The sequence below is a fragment of the Ostrinia nubilalis genome, chromosome 30, assembly GCF_963855985.1.
Source record: "Ostrinia nubilalis chromosome 30, ilOstNubi1.1, whole genome shotgun sequence".
In the NCBI taxonomy this organism is placed as follows: Eukaryota; Metazoa; Arthropoda; class Insecta; order Lepidoptera; family Crambidae; genus Ostrinia; species Ostrinia nubilalis.
This window is the reverse complement of record NC_087117.1, coordinates 4,115,110-4,130,271: the sequence shown is the minus strand read 5'-3', so window position 1 is coordinate 4,130,271 and position 15,162 is coordinate 4,115,110. Positions and strand designations below refer to the sequence as shown.

The following is a 15,162-nucleotide window of genomic DNA, read 5'->3' as shown; positions in this document are numbered from 1 at the left end:
TCCCGGGGGAAAGTTAAACTGTCATTTGACCGCAACGAAATTAATCTAACGCTTCTTCAAGCGATTTAAGTATTTAAAAAATACGGAACCCTTGTAATCTACGGCACACAAAACCAGTTCAAACTATTGACTCCGCAGTGCGGTAGCCATCTTGACCACAGACAAACATTCACAAATGGCCGCCCGATATTACCTCTTTTCTACGAAGCAGGTTTTATTGTGTCGAAAAAAAAAAGGTTTGACATGTCCATATGGGCAATATGGGCATGTATGGGACCCGCCCACGATTCTTCGGACTATCATGTTTAGATGAATGGAATAGTCAATATTTTGAAGGGTCAAGGGCTTTTCCTAGAATCTAGTGCGTTTTTACGTCTTGATTTGGCTATAGGATTTGATTATTTATAGCTGCAGCTTTTTGTAACTTTTAGTAACTTGAACCTAGCGTGTCTTGTATTTTGCAAGATTACCTTTCGCATTTTTCGCAAGTTACGAGAAGACAAAGAAATACAAAGCAATGAAAGTACGGTCTAATAAAAAAAAATCTTTTGCCAACTCTTAAATTGCGAAAATAAACCCTGAAAAGTCCATCATAATTCATTGACTTTCAGTCGCAATAGAGAACAAAGCCTGACAGCTTCTGCCAAGTCCCCAATTTTATTGAAAATCCTATAAAATCTTAACTCAATGAAGAATGGAATAAATAAATTATCACCGGGCAATCTTCAAATTTCACTGTCCACCGTGTCTCGTTAAACACTCGACATTGGCGAAACCAGTGTGCTTCAAATGCGCACCATTGAAGCCATTAAACAGAATAATAATAATAATATAAAATCTTATAGATGTCGAAATACACAAAATTCTTTTACAATCCCGCCTAATGGCGAATCCGTGACTACCCAAATGCATTCCGGTGCAATAAAAACAAATATAGAATCTGTGTAACAACAAATAAGTCGAAAAAATTCGAAAAAGCGCCGCCATATTGCTCGCTGCGTGTACGCACGTTCGGGCCAACAAATCTTTATAGATGGCTTTCGTGCGTGATGTTTCTCGGATTTTTTCGATCCTTTTTTTGGACAAATTACTATAATATATTTGTGTTGACTTTTTTCGGCAAATATATCGTTTATGGGCATGTTTATTGATATGTATAGGCGACAGGTGGCAATTTTTGAGCATGGTTCTTCGGTCACGTACCAATACTTAACTAAACATGGCTTTTTCCAAACAGTAACGAAACGTTGAATCAAGTAATATGCCTGATATTAAAAAAAATCTTTTAAAATTAATTAAAAACAAAATGTAACACAAAAGATAAGAAACCCTTCAATTCTACAGTTACTCCAATTTCAAATAGTAAGATAAGCTTTTTTCAGTGGGAAAAGCTGAAGCTTTTGTATAAATATAAAATTTTTGTTAAATATTCAGGATAATTTAAACTTTTAATGGTTAAAAATTTAAGATAAACTGGGACTTATACACCGTGTTACTTTGCATTCTTGCCATATTCACAGAGATAAAAGTAGGGAACAATACCTATTATTTAAGATAAACAAGAGACTCCCATAAAGAAAGTACACTAAGATTTTAGTAAATTTGGTTTTTCAGTACAAATTGGAATAAACCAATTTTGTCTTGCACGTTCTACAGGTGCAAGTGGAATAAACCTAGTGGGCGTGGCCTAGTTCTTAATTTTATGGCTCTGGGTACCAGCCTTTTTATCCAGTCATAATAACTATTTTAAAATACTCTTCAGTTGATTTCAGATTTTCCTTTCTACTTTACGGGCTTAGGACCGTCAAAAATACGTAATAATTAATAGGGTTTCAATTAATTTACAACATTGTACCCTATTTTTACAAATTAATAAATTAAGTATGAAATGAAATCACCTTATTCACAATTAATTATTTATTTATAAGTTCCTACTTACAAAGTTTACGTACTGCGAAGCAAGTGTTCAAAGTGTCCTCCGTTCTGATGAAGGCACAGTCTAGCACGGCGAAGCGTAGGTTTTTCGCTTTAGTTTTCGCAACACATAAACGTTTTGTATCACAGTTTCACTAAAACAATCCTTTCATGTAACGCGTTTACACTGTTTATCTCTTTTGCGCATACCAGTCGTTTCAAGTCACTCCAAAAATCCATTGGTGTCAGGTCCGAGGATCGTGGTGGCCTAGCTACTGGACCCCTCGTCCAATACACTGTTCACCAAACGTATTATTCGCGCACTTGACGTCCTTATTGTGGGGGAGCACCATCCTGCTGGTAGTAGAGCATTTGGTGTAACACTAAGGGTACGTCATCAAGCATTTCTTCTAAGACGTCTTGCAGACACTCCAAGCACCATTTTGATTAAATTATTCGTTGTTTGAATACACTTCAGTCATTTTTGTATTATTTTTAACGTGATTTGTGTTTGATGGATTTTTCAGTTTTTTACAAGTGTCAAAAAGACATTTTAAAGACAATAGATTGCAATAGATATTTAAAAATACAATAAAAAGTAAAAAAGTCTCCATCGCCATCGCCAACAAGTGATGTGCATGCGTTACGATAATTAGTGGTGTGATAAACAGATTGTCGATAAAATAAAATACTCAAGATTAAAAAAAATTTTTTTCGTGCATAATTTTTTTACGGATTTGTGTTCAGTATCAGTAATATAGTAACCTCTGTAAATATGGCAAGAATGCAAAGTAACACCCTGTAGATATTATAAAATTTATGTTAAAATGGGTTATAGAAGCTCTATAAAAAGCCTATACTTTGACTTAATTATGACTTCTTTTCTATCTCTGGACCAGTGCATCCAGTGATAATATAAACAAGGTATCAAAAGCCACAAAAATATAATTTAAAAAAAAAAAAAAAAACATGCTTTCAATTTAAATACATAGTTAGTTTGTCTTTGGGGATACCTTCGTCCAACTAAAACGAGCGAACGACCGCCATTAAAGACGTTTTGGGGGGTCTACAACCGTCCCCCCTCTACATTTCTTGAAAGCTGAACCAACTAGCCAGGCCAATAACATTCGCACACAGTTCACAACAATAATTTACCTTTTAGCGCCATTTCCAAGCGTATTTACACGAGCTTCACATGCAGACTACAATGTAACCGCCAATTACGAGTTAAATGGGTAAAGTTCGAAGTGTTGGCGAGCTGTCGAAGTTCGACTATCGATATCGACATAAAAACTGCACTACAAGACAAAGAAACATAATACGTGACAGTTTTGATTCCAAAATCCCAAGGCAGCGCATGTCCACAGACAATTGGGGTGTTTGAACCAGTCATCTCCATACTTGATCGATCATATTATAGGGGAGACTTCCAGACCCAGTAACTTGGCCCACTTTTGCTAGGCCCACGGGCCAAGTCGCTGGATTGATTTTTTTTATACTTTTTCTTCCAGTGACTCGGTCCGATCTAAGATTCTAGAGTATTTTTGTCGATTTGATGTTTAATTTATTATTAAAAACATTGAAGGTGGGCCCAGATGCTGGAAGAAAAATTATTTGAAAATTCAACCCACTAGCCCACGGGCCAAGTCGCTGGATTGAGTTCAGACTCTTATAGGGAATGTAGCGACCCGCCACACCACTATGAGACCCTATCGATAATATTGAAGTCACTGAGCTTCTCGATATTGTCGATACTGCATCCCGACAACACTAGGACTAGCTTCATACCACGAAGGGCTAAGTATGCAAAAACAAATAAAAATGAGTAAATAAGAATTTTACTTTATTTTTGTAACATGGCGGTAAAGAGTAAAGGTAATTACGGAGTCATTTTTTTACTTTTCAAGTATGATGGGTTTGTATTGGTTCAACCTACAAGAGTAAATTTTGTATTGAACTCTGTTGAGTTATTATGAATTATTATGAAAGTTGAGTTATTATGAAAGAAAAACGTCTCCGCAGCTGTGGTTAAAAGGGACTATTCCCACCTCTCGCTCTTGCGTGCTTGACCGCCAATAACAACCCAACCAATGCAGGCCAAGTTTGGCAGCAGTGGATAGATATTGGGCTCTACATTTGGAGGTTCTGAGTTCTTTAAAAGCTTTAGAAGGTTAAATTTTAGAACCTTCTAAACTGTAGATCTTGACAGTAAAGTTGAAGTGGTGGGTCTAGAAGTTTAGATGCTGACGTACAGAATTTGCGAATTTGGCCTCTTGTTCCCATCCCAACGAATCACACCCACACGGGGAAAAAAATCCCAGTCACACTGTTACTGGTTAGTCACACTGTAGGTAACCTGTATTTACAGTAAGCTTTAGATTAGGTACATAATAATGTATTGTGATTTTTACTATATTTTGTGCATTGTCTCTTTAAAGAGAAATCTCTTATTCCTGATATTAAAGGTGTGAACTAATGAATGTGTGAACCAGTAGCAGAGTGACTAGATGGGATTTTTTCCCTAACAAGTAACAGTGTTACTAGCTTGTGTGACTCGTTGCAGTTGGGAACAAGCGGAATTTGAATTTGCAGTGGTGGGACTGAGAAGTGAGATTATAATTCCCGCTAACAATGTAAACCTCAACCTGCTACGTTATTAACAAGTTTACTAAGCCGATCGTTACAGAAGCTGTAAGCATGGTAATAACACGCCATTTATTTTAATACAGCGCCAACTACACAATGTTTACGGCTCGCGCACGTACGCGTTACAATGTTGCTCTATGAGTGGCCATATACAGGGTGTTGATTTTAATACTCGCCATATTTATTTAGGTGATCTATTATGACCTATATAAACACATTATACCAAAAAAAATTTCAAACAAAAGTGGAATTTTTAGCGAATATTTTCCGTGCGACCCGACATCAACTGTACTGGGGCTTGCAATACTGCAATACGTTTACACTGCGGCACCAACGAGCTACGCGGATCGCTCGCTTATCATGTCGGATAGCCTACTGAAGGAAGCCACGTAAAATTGGTAGTGTAAATAAATAGGTAGGTATTTTTCTTTGACTAACTAAAGTTAAAGTTCGAGTTACATTTTTTTCGAAGTCATTTTTTTTACTGATTCGTGATCAGAATAAGCTACTTAATCTACTCCCGACTTCGCAGGCCTGGACCCCGTTTTATATCCTTAGGGGTGGAGTATCGTAAAATTAGCGGATGTCTACATCCTATAGGAACCTACCTGCTAAATTTCAAGTTTGTAGATGTTAAAGTTTCTGAGATTTCGTGAATAATCAGTGAGAGACCTTTGTCCAGCAGTAGACGGCATTTGGTTGAAAGGAACGAACGAACTAGTTGAATAACTAATGGCCTATCTAATCCAATATTTAAATATCTTTGTTTTAAATAACATTGTTCTTGTAAGGCTGCTTTCAGTGCTTTCGCGTGATGTTTAGAATACGCGCACGTTCGCGAAACTTTGTAAGTATAGCAAGTGATGTAATCACGCAACTAAATGGAGTCTTTCAGTTATTTGGCCCATTTTTAGCTTGGTCCACGGGCCAACTTCTTCTTCTTCTTCTCCTCTATGGCTATTGTTATTCCATGTTTGCCAATGTCACGTGAGCATAGCCATTACACGGTATATATGAAATTATAAACCTTGGGGTTGAGTGCCCATTCGTAAAATTAGCCTTCATTTGTCATATCTTATGCTTTTGTTTTGCAATACCTCACGTATAGATAGCGCCAAGGCCGCAGACCGTTGCGAACTTGTGATCTAATTCGATTAACATTTTCACAACTAATTATTGTTTTACATTACATTTTAGATAGATAGACACAAAAGAAATATCGAATAGAAACAATTTATTAGATGGTCTTATTGCGAAGCGATTTCTTCCAGGCAACCGGGGAGATGAAAGTAGGGGAAGAAACTTCTTTGAGACATCTTAAAACTAACATAAAAGCTCTTTAAATTTTCTTTGAATGAATTTTGGTATAGAAACAGATTATGTAAGTAAAAGTTATTCAAAACTACCTTTTGTCGTAAAAATAAAGGATTCGTTAATTTAATGTAAGGATTTGAAGGTTTAATTATTTATTTATAGAAACCAAAAGTTGTTTCACCATCAATCCCTAATTTCTAAGTGACCCCTATGGTAACACATAACAGGAATTTTGTTTTCATAGGGGTCACTTAAAAATTAGGAATCGATGGTGAATATGGGCATAAACGTTTCTCTACAATCTTCTATTTTCTTCGAAGAAAAAAATACGTTTTAATACCCACAAATCTCTTCACTAATAAACGTCACCGTTTGTTATTTAAGAAAACACAGGCAAGGACATAGGTGCGCTTACAGCCAGTAACTCAGGAAGGGCTTCCATCAAGCTGTGTTTTTCTAATACTTCCATGGTTTTTACGTTCCGTTGCAAGGATTAAGCGATTACGATGTTTAGCCCAAAGCATGAATTATGGGCCGCGTAATCCTAACGCCGCTAACATCTGGCTGCGTGCGCCGGAACGTTCGGATTTTGAAAAAATACGTAATCGCGAAGGTGATTATTCGGAAGTGTTCTATTTTTAAAACATCAGCAGATTTTTATTCTTCAAATTTTAAGGCTGACTGACTGTCTTACTTTATTTTTTAACAAACGTCAAAAATCTGACAAACTCCATACAAAAACACCGATTAATGTGTTAGTTACGGTTAAAGTAAGTTGGTGCAACTCAACCTTAGATTTTTACGACTTAAATTGGGTTATTTATTTATTTATTGTCGTTTCATTCAAATAATCTTTAATACAAAATCTTATTATCATCCTTATACATAAGCATTAATATTTCAAAAGGTAGCGCTATATTTTCCCAAGTCATTTACTTAATTGTAAAGATAATGCAATTACGCGTACAAAACAACAAAATGTTGAGTTCCCGCGACGACAGTATCCCGCCAATGAGCTCTCACCACAGATTCATAACATCAAACCATAGACTGCAATGATACATTAAAAACTCTTCGCAGTGCGCGTCGCGTTTGTTTTTAATTGTCCCACAGATAATGTAGACGCAAAACTTTTACAAGGTGCGAAAAAAGGTCCTAACACTTGTCGTGGGAAAGGATTTTGAGCAGAATCCATGAATGGCACAGGATTTCCTTCGGGCGTGAGTCAGTTTGGTCACGTGCGAGCAATTGGCTTTACGCTTAGAGGAATGTGTGAGCAATGAACCAAAAATTTGTTTTGTAGCTTTTGTAGCTCGCAGTTGAGCTTGACTTTTATATGTACAAAAACAACTTGATGCATTGTCCTTATTTAGGCTTTTATGGGAAAGAAACGTGACTCATGCAATGGGATCAAAATGACGCGAATTATACAGAGTGACCAATTGGTACCTACATTATATCAAATCCTATGGCTGAAATGATTATGATGAAAGCAACTCTCGTCTAAGCTTATTGAAATTGGAGTCTCTTGGCTTGTAATAACATGACCTAGGGTCAAACTAACACATTATTTTTGTTTGACGCAACGCAAAGCGGTGTAGAAAGTTTATAGTACATCTTTTGATTAAAATTACTAAATAATATTTATTACGCATTGAAGTAACAACACAAACTGATAAGTAACATTACGTGAGCCATCTTGCAATACTCGTATTAAACTGCAATAACTTCTCAATAACTAGGTACATACAATAAAATTACTTCATGGTTTAATAGCGAGGTAAGTATGTTATTCATTTTCTTTTTCGAAATACTAAGAATAGTATTTCGAACTTATTCTACAAAATTGTTTAAAATCGTTATTTATTCGATTCTGAATCTGCCTGATTTGAAAAAGAAAAGATAAATTATACAACCAGTCGCTATCTATACTAATATTATAATTGCGAAAGTAACTCTGTCTGTCTGTCTGTCTTGCTTTCACGCCTAAACCAGTGAACCGATTTTAATGAAATTTGACATAGAGATAGTTTGAGTCCCGGGAAAGGACATAGGATAGTTTTTATCCGTTTTTTGAAACAGGGACGCGCGCGATAATGTTTTTCTATATCAGACAATATTTCACGCGGGCGAAGCCGCGGGCGGAAAGCTAGTCATAACATATTTTCTCACGTAAAATTCGCAAATCAACAATTTGCTTACTACAACTGGTGAATGACGCCACAGGTGTCCACTACGTCATAAAAAACAAAACACGGCCAAACGACGCACAGACACGCGCGTCCTTTGCGGTGCGGCTATAGACAATAGTACCCGCCTCCTTTGTAAAAAAAAAACAATAGACGTCATATTGTTTGGGCGCGAAAATTGACAGTTCACTCGTTCCCACGAGTATGAATGAAAAGTTATTTTGCATTTCAAATTGCCGTGTAATATTTTAGTCTTATTAAAATCCAATTACCCATGAATAGTTTTTTTATTTTCTCCAAAGGGTTTTGAAAAATGAGGAGATCCTAAACGAACTAAAGTCGCTGACATAGCCAGACGTATTTGCAAGCTGAAGTGGCAATGGGCAGGGCACATAGTACGCAGAACCAACAGCCGATGGGGCAGCAAGGTTCTGGAGTGGAGGCCACGTACCAGTAAGAGCAGCGTAGGACGTCCGCCCACAAGGTGCACCGACGACCTTATAAAGGTTGCAGGTAGGCGATACCAACCGGTCGCTATGGAAATCATTGGGGGAGGTCTATGTTCAGCATGGACGTTATATGGCTGAAATGGAAATGATGATAATTTGATATCCCTGGGAATCACCCAGGCTCTCCAAGTCCGGAAAGAACTCTAACTACGGACCTCAATATCTATTGAAAAATCTCTTTGTAAGTATTTGTTCGTTTCAGCCGAAAGACGTCCACTGCTGGACAAAGGCCTCTTCCAATGTTTTCCACAAAGACCGGTCCTGCGCTGTCCGCATCCAGGCACCTCCCGCGACCTTCACCAGATCCTCAGTCCACCTAGTGGGAGGCATGCCCACACTATGCCCCAGCGGCCATCAGCTCGACGAGCTATGTGCCCTTTGTATTGTTATTACTTAAAGTCTGCTATCTAAACATAAACCAACGTGATTTAGCTAAAACTCAAAAAGAAATCGACTAAAAATACATGTATTTTTAAATGACAAACGCAAGAGCATGTCTCCAACCAGATTTCGGCTTAATCTCTTAAACCTTTTCAGGTGAGCTCGGTTTAACCGATTACAGACGGACAGATTATGCGATTACATCTGTAATTCTGTGATCATAAAAACGGAAGCAAAAAAATCACGTAATCCACTTCGTAGGTAGTGAAAGTGTTAAACAGATGTAGGATTTAGAGATTTGGTTTTTAAACTTTTGATTTTTCAGACGCAATTTTTTTGCCATTTGTTATCTTAACTCCTAATTGTGATTTGTGACATTAATACCAAAAGAATTAAAATTCGCACGAAGGAAGTTTTGATTAGGAGAAAAATGGAAAACTTTCCTGGAAAAACATAAAAGCCCAACTCAGTTATAATTAGACTGACCTATGCAGTAGTAGTGCAGTACACGCGCGCGCAGAGCCTTGACTTTTAAAAAGAATGGGAAAGATTTAGGCTAGGTTACACCATCTTACTTTAACTTTAACAAACGTCAAAAATCTGTCCTAATTCATAAAAATAATCACCGATTATCGTCATAGTTACCGTTAAAGTTAGATGCAGCACTCAGCCTTAGATGAAGATTTCCAAATCCTCGGCTCACGCAACAATCAAAGCATCTAGTGATTTATCTCGACCGTTTACCCGACTGCGCCAGAAGAAGTATGTTTTTTCAAGCTGTAACACTACCCCACACACGTGCGTGGATCCGGGCGCGCCCGGTGGCCGCTTGTCATGTAGGGGGACTCACAAAAGACAGGGGAATACCGGAATTAAGATACATTTGAGGAGTAAACTCAGTTTTATTTATCATGTTGTCGTTACTAATCTTTGACTCCTAACACAGTTAACACGTTCGCGAACACGAGAATCAAAATTAAATGCCGAAGTTAGATTAATGAATAGAAAATTATCTCAAAACGTGTTTTTTAGGCTTTTAAAAAGCACTTTTACACGTCCTAGTATTAATCTTACCACTGCTTAGGGACAATAAATGGGCCAGAGCTTTTCTGTTTGTTACAATACAAACAGAGCTTACCTGTATATTTTTGAATTCTAATTTAATTTAAACATTTATCTAAAACTACTTAACAAGTCTAGTAAGTCACTAGATTTATATGACTATTTATGAAATTATAAAATTCAATATCTTTGACCTTTGAAACCAATTTTTAGATATCTTCTTTCCGTTCAACTATCCTCCTCAATCCGCCTCTTTTTTTAACTGACTTAAAAAAAGAGGAGGTTCTCATTTCAGTTAGTAGATATGTTTTTCTTTCGTGACACAAGGCAGTAAAACTTAGTCACTTTTCATTAGCTAACTAGTTCGGTTTTGTTATGATTAGGCCCAAAGCAAGAATGTCCTTCCCTATGAGAACATGCCCCTATTAGCATTCTCATGTACCTGTCTCAAAAAACTGCATAATTGACACAACAACTTTACAACGTCATTGTCTATGCCCAAAAAAAATACTCCCACGACTGGACAGAAAAAAAAACAAAGCTTTAAAATGATTGTCAACTCCTTTGAGGTAGGCATTCTAATTTGCGACGCCTTTGCCGGACTTTATTGAATGGTTTGAAAACCCCAGACAGTCTGGCGTCGGATTTTGTATTGTTGTTTATTCAATTAGATATCACGACAAAATTATGCAGCGTCTTCATTTTGCATTGATTGCAGTTATTTGACGCGTTCATATCAAATACCTAACTTTCTTATGTATGTATGCCGTTAGGTATAAAGTTCGTTAGGTTCATTGACACTACAATTAAAATAAAAAAAACATCCAGGCGACTGTAATAAAATATGTAGCCATTTCTTGGAGCACTATTTATTATAGAGACTAAAACCATAACAGCGGCATAATAAAACTTTTTAAGGGTGCTCCCGCACCTGTCATTCGTCTTTTAAAAAAAACTAAGCTTGGAATTTAAAATTAAGCTTTGGTCTAATACTTACTAAAGTCTTTGCTGAAATATCTACACTTAGGCTGGGTTGCACCATCTTACTTTAATTTTGACAAACGTCAAAAATCTGTCAAACTCCATACAAAAAACACCGGTTATCGTCAAAGTTACGGTCAAAGTTAGGTGGTGCAACTCAGCCTTACTTAACGATTGTAGAATTCGATTGTCAACTAAGACTGAGTTAATTGCACCACCTTATTTTAACCGTGACTATATTCCATAATCGGTGTTTTTTATATGGAGTTTGACATTCTGACGTTTGTTAAAGAAAGTTAAAGTAAGATGGTGCAGCAACCCAGCCTAGTAATTCAAAAACAATAGGAAAAAAGACATTTGACTAACGACAGTTTTCCATAGTTGTTTGCAACTGCAAAGTATGCAAACACTATGAAAAACTGCGTCAACTATGCTAGCTAACTTAGCTAAACTCTCGATCTGCAACCTGCATAGTGGGGGAGCGCCCTAAGATAAATTCAACTGTCAAAGAAGTGCTCATCTTTTTTTCGCGCCTTTTTGCGCGCAAGATGGCCGCGATAATATTCAAAAGTTTGAAAAGTCGTCGCGATGAGTCGATCCTTTTGTTGCAACTTCGAATGTGACCACGCATTAATTAAAATTTAAATATGAATGCCCATTGATGGATTTAATCACATTTTATGTTTTATACAAATGTCGAGACGTTTTATTGATATTGAATTATTTGAATAGGTCTTCCATACTTCCATTGGGTATTCCCATGTTATTGACTGCTTTAGCCTGAGGCTTTCCCCACGTGAACTCCCAAAAACCGGGATCAAACTATTTTATGCTTTTCCTTTGAACCCAATTAAAATTCTGAGTCTCAGATAAATCTACTAATAAACTAAATTTAGTTTGTTTACTCTCAAGCAATCTTTCCAATAATTCCTCTAATGTTTTATTCGAACCGCTGGGCATAGGTTCAGTGTTATTCCTTTCCTCAGAAATTTCTTCTAAGTAAAAATCATTAAACTGTAAATTCTGTTCCTCATCCAAATATACATCTGAGATATCTTTCGTCAAGGTTATCCAAATTCTCCTTATTTGATGTCTTTTGATCAATGTTTTTTTTACCTTGACATAGTTAGACGTATTGCAGATTACTTGGTGTAGGTTTACAGGTTGGTACTCTTGGGGCATTTCAAAAACCTTTCCTTCAGGTGTACCTATTGAGGTAATGCAAATGGTGTTTGACTTTCCATCTGCCGATGGCTTCACCATAAAGTCAAATCTCAACTTCTCCATTTTTCTTGAAATAATTGCAGCGAATGTTAATTTATAATGATATTGTTCGAAATAAAAGCATTTATGCGTTTCTGAAAATAAATAACAGTTTTATTGCTCAAAACCTAACTTTACAGTTTTCAAAACAAAATTCAATTTTCTATTAAATAAAATGTTAGCTCACCTGAAAATAAATAACAGAATTAACATTCAAAGCTCTTATTCCGTTTCATTAACCGATTTAAAACAATATTAACATTTTATCGGTAATTTATAAAATACATCTCCATGACACATGACATGCTCGTGTGACATGACATTTTACTCTTAAAGAAAAAATAAACCAAAGACAACCTCAAAATAGGTTTTCTTTACATATCTTTAAGTAGGTATTCATCCAAATTGGTTCATCATTGTTTTGCGTGAAAAATTAACAGACAAAGTTACTTTCCAAATAACATTAGTACGGATTATTACTTGCATGTTAGGCTGAATTGGAACTGTTTTAAAAAAGCTTGTAAAAATGTATTTTGTCTCTCTTTTTTTTTGTTTCTTTTTTTGTAACGATATTTGGGCGCGCTATCTGCATTGCTTTCTTCTTTTTTATCTGGATTGCGTAACAGAAGTAGCCAGTCTTATTCAAAAGTTTTATTAGTTAATGACCGTATTTTATTTTTAACAACTGCCTATTTGTTTTACAACCTGAAACCAACAAGTTTTATTTCAATTGATCTCTTCCATTTATTATTACTTAATCCAAGTGTGGGTCTTATACCAATATACTTAGGCACGTATTGTGCAAATCTGACGAGTTAATACGATGTCCGTTAATCCAATGAGATAAACAGACAACCGTTGAGTTTATCTATTCACAATAGGAACAAATCAATAGTTGTGTCAATGTGTCACAATAATACGGGCCCTTTATGTTGATACCAGTCATACATCTAACTGAGGGCGTCACTGTCTACCTGGATTTTAAAATTTGTACCGGCTGATTGTAGTTCCGATTTTCGCCACCGGCAAATAAAAATGGTTTCACAGATTCTATTGTGTTCGGTACCTGTCGTTATGTTTTTTTTTTCGGAAACGGACACAGGAAAGATGTTGCGTACAGCCAGTGCTCATTTGAACCTGTTCGGTGCAAGGTGTGCAATTCTCTTTTTTTTATTTCGAAGTTACGAAGAAGTTATTAAGAAGTGATAATGAAATACCCGTGCCGCAAAATATTTAGCAAAACGTCTTTTGACATGGATTTTCGTAAGTAAAATAAATGCATAAATATTTGCCCAATTAATTTTTATTAAATTTTAAAGCAGCCTATAACCCTGAAGAATATAAAAAACTATTTTTATTTAAAAGTTAATATTGCAGTACTGGCCACTAGGACTTCTATTTACGTACGCGTCGCCATAAAACAAAAATAATCGAACGCGATTCAAATTCGAATTGCGAACGGCTCCACGAATGCCAATCACGCGCCCTCGCTCGGAATGTCGCGGCAAATCTTGTATTTTATTGCGCAAGCCCTATTGATTCTGATGTTTTTACCCGACTTCAAAAAAGAAGGTCTTTTATTAGGTTTCTATTAAAATTCATTTGAAATTTATTTTTACCTAGAAAAAAAAGTCCGGAAATACCCAAGTAAAAATAAAAAAAAAATCTGTTAACCTAATCATAAAAATGAGAAGACACCGTGCATATTTTTTTTGTTTTCGTTACTTAATTAATTTTTCCATTGTAGAAAAAAAATCCTAAGTAAAAATCTAAAATTTCTGCCTGACTGTAGAACGAGTATACCGCGTTCCTGAAAAAATGAAAAACACATTTCAATTTTATTGATACAATCACTTCGGGTAACTACATAAACACATTGAATGCATCTGGACATTATCTTTTTTATCTTCTAAAACAGAAACTTAAAGTTACCTGATTTCAGGACAACTTTTAACTATTCAAAGTTACTCAAGTATTAAAAAAGTTATTTTTAGACTTGTGTAAGTTTAGATCAAGGTGTTTTTTCTCCCTCCACTCCAGCCAATACAATCCGGGAAGGTCATTTGTATGTATTATGCCGTGAATTATTCATTCGATGTTGTTTTCCCGCCCTAACTTCAGGGCTACGAGAGAAAAACATTTTTTTTTGACAAAAAAGTTTATTTATTCTTTTGCTCTCGCGGATTGCGACAAAAAAGTTAACTTGCTTTCTTGAAAAGAATGCGACAGCAGAACTTTCTTTATTATTTTTGCACATTTTCCTATTTTTTCTTCTTAATGGCTTGCGCGTTGCATGTCAAGTGTTTTTAAAAGCGAGAAAACGGGAATTTAGGACAAATTAAATCTGAATTGAAAAGGAAAAAAATTATTCTCACGTATCCAAAATTGCAGATACAAAAATAAAAAAGATGATTAATAATTTAAAAAGACAGCCCAAGCCTAACCAAGCGTCATCTGCGAGAGGAAAATTTTTATGCCTTTGCCCCCATTTTTATTTCTTTTCCTAAACCAGCCCTAGATTTTTCATTTTTCACCGAGCGTGGCGAAGGCAGCAAAGCACTACAGCTTTTATGAATATGCATAGACTTTGTTAGTACATTTTTTACAATTTGAATGCATAATTTTCTTAGTTTACATTTTTATAGTATCGTGGGTCAGTGTTAGGGTTCTTTTGTCAACTAGTAAATAAGTTTGGCATGAGTGAAACTGCGCGTTGCATCATAGATCCTTTCACATGAGATTGTAACGTGATCGGTAAAGTGCATCGTAGAACGTACACCCACAAAGTGAACCGATGACCTTATAGGCGCTGGATGCAGGCCGCTACCAACCGGTCATTATGAAAATCATTGAGAAAGGCCTATTTTCAGCAGTGGATGTCCTATGGCTTAAATGACGTTGAT

At 36.1% G+C, this 15,162-nt stretch overlaps 1 protein-coding gene across 1 annotated transcript in view; it reads left to right on the top strand.

The window, feature by feature from the left end:
- LOC135086052 (single-minded homolog 1) overlaps positions 1-15,162 on the top strand; it is a 59,245-nt gene that overhangs the window by 23,834 nt on the left and 20,249 nt on the right. The gene's annotated exons all lie outside the window — the stretch shown is intronic.